A 2,500-nucleotide genomic window follows, 5' to 3' on the forward strand; every position below is an offset into this window, starting at 1 on the left:
TCGTCTGAGAATAGACAACTCTGTTCCTCATGTAAACACCTCAACAATGTCCCAGAGGAAAGGCGCTTTTTTTTTTTTTTTTTTTTTTTTTTTACCGAATGACCTAACAATGGCGATGCAAACAAGGTCATCCTATTAAAACAGCAGGGCAAGATTAGTAGTAATGGATTTATAGAGGGGAAATTTAGACTCAAGAAGGAAATAGGCAAGGACTCTTTTATACATAGGGTGGTCAACAAATGGAATAGACTTAGTAACCATGTAGTGAGTGCTAAAACAAATGGTTCTTTTAAGATATGATTAGAAAACTTTATGGATAGGCATGACAGGTTATAAAGGACATGGAACTGTCTAGTGTAGGCCGTATGGCCTCTTGCAGTTCCGTTTATTCTTATGTTCTTTTCTTCTTCATTCCTCTAGTCGACCTATGAAATGGGACAGACTTAGTAACCATGTAGTGAGCTCTGAACCAATTGCTTGTTTTGAGAGATGATTAAATAACTTTATGGACGGTGATAATCGGTGGTAAGGGATATGGAACTGCCTAATATAAGCCTTATAGTCTCTTTAAGTCTCGCCCATTCTTAAGTTGTTATGTTCTTAATAAACACATTCCCAGTTTCCGCTTTTGGGAATAAACACGCTTGGGTGTCTGTCCACATCATTATTTGATGTCAAAACTTCCATTTCTATTCTTTTCATTCTAATGGTTGATTGATTAGTTCAGTTTTATGTCGCAAAACTCCACTCTGTCAGGAGAGTAGAACTATAGTGTGGAATTTAATGAACCATGATTTAAGCTCAACTCGCCGGTGACTGGGTTCGAACCGCTATCAAATCTATCCCATATTCCTTCAATTTGTTCTGTCTTTTCCTCGAATGAGAATATGTATTTGAGTTTAATTGAAGATTGCATTCTTACTTATTTGTTTATTTATTTATTTATTATTTATTTGTATATATATATTTATTTATTTATTTATTTATTTGTTTATTTATTTATTTATTTATCTATCTATTTATTGGATAAGTAAGTAAATTCCCATAAGAAGTAAATGCTCTTTCATTCGTTAGAGAAACTCTATGGAATCGATTCTGTTGTCTGAGGCCTTTGTTGGCACAACTATCATGTTTTTCGAAAGATAAAAGATTCTTTGGGGGTTTGTATCCTCTTGGAAAAGGTCTGAAAATATTAAGCTACATAAACACACCAACTCATTCCCACGCAGTGGGAAGTGAGAAACCCTTGGTAGGGCAAAGACCTGTCAGCTGCGGTAAGCCGCTGGATTTTTTTAGGCCGACGTTGGGTCTCCTCCCCGCCTGACCAGGGCTGTTGGGAACCAACAGAGCAAGCTCGCAGTGGGTCCCGGGACTCGAACTTATGACCACTTGCTTATGAGTTCAGGCCAGTTCATTGAGCTACCGCTCGGCTCTAAGTTACCCATATTTGATTCGAATTGCTTGGCAACAATAGAAAAATATATAACAAGAATTGCGTAACTGTGTTCTTGAAGTAATGCCCCAATACCCTTAATGGGGTATCGAAATCGGCTCTTGAGGATATTCAAAAAGGTATCCTGGAAAATACTAAATGAGTAATTTGTGTAAGATTGATAGTTTAATTAATTTATTTACTGAAAATGAAAATTAAAAGGGTCCATAGACTTCAGTTGTTTGTTAATAGCAGTCCTGTTTCTCTTTTTGTACAGCAAATTAAGAGTTAAACGTCGGGAGCGGTAGGCTGATATTGAAGAGGGGTTATCAGGTTAATTTCGAGTTGAATTTTTAGGGTATCGGGGCAGAACAACAATATATCTTTGTTACTATATTTGGCCCGGAAGTCTCAAATTAACTCAATGGAGGGGTTGCCACTGTAAAGATTAAAATATTTTCTTTATATGGAAGGATTGGAATCCTTGTTTCCCGGAAAGGTGCCAAGGATGTGTATAGAAATGGCCAGGCATCAGGAAAAATATAAAGGTAAGTATCTATCAAAACGAAAGAGATTAAGAACGAAGCTTGAGGTCTTTAGACCCGTTTGGTCAAGTAACCCTCCCACATATGAACAAGATGAACTAACCAGTGTTAAAAACAAAGTACATAAAGTCGTAACACAGTACTAGTAGAGTTAGTTTAAGTTAGCTAAACCAGTCGGGAAGTCCAGCGACCGATTCCTAGGGTCCTTTATTTTCCTAAGCCAATGTTTACCTCATCCTGGCCTATCCCAGTTCCCGTCCTCTCCCGCACCTATTTGAATATTAGTTACAGCAAAATTTATTATAATATAACAAATCGTATTGAAAGGGATGAAGGACTCTTGAAGCTCCTTTTCGTTGTCTTAGAAACGGCCCCTCGATGCTACGTGTTCGTTGGTTCTATGAAGTCTGAGTTTTTCAGTGCATGGACAACTTCTTTTGAAAAAGGCCACGAGTTATACGCTTCTCCACCGGTTGAATGAAGGATGTTTAAATGTTCCTGTATTGCACGGAGGATCCTTAGA

The 2,500-nt window shown here is 37.6% G+C and overlaps 1 protein-coding gene across 16 annotated transcripts in view; it reads left to right on the plus strand.

The window, feature by feature from the left end:
• LOC143033873 (CUGBP Elav-like family member 4) overlaps positions 1–2,500 on the plus strand; it is a 1,339,855-nt gene that overhangs the window by 28,088 nt on the left and 1,309,267 nt on the right. For 3 of the 16 annotated variants that reach the window (XM_076199457.1, XM_076199463.1, XM_076199467.1), the window contains exon 2: positions 2,398–2,500. This exon is cut by the window's right edge and continues 41 nt beyond it. The exons of the other annotated variants lie outside the window; for them this stretch is intronic. The gene's annotated coding sequence lies outside the window, so the exon portion shown is untranslated. The remainder of the gene's footprint in view (positions 1–2,397) is intronic. 16 annotated transcript variants of the gene reach the window in all.

This window comes from Oratosquilla oratoria, chromosome 16, assembly GCF_046742065.1.
Source record: "Oratosquilla oratoria isolate Oo_2021 chromosome 16, ASM4674206v1, whole genome shotgun sequence".
NCBI lineage: Eukaryota > Metazoa > Arthropoda > Malacostraca > Stomatopoda > Squillidae > Oratosquilla > Oratosquilla oratoria.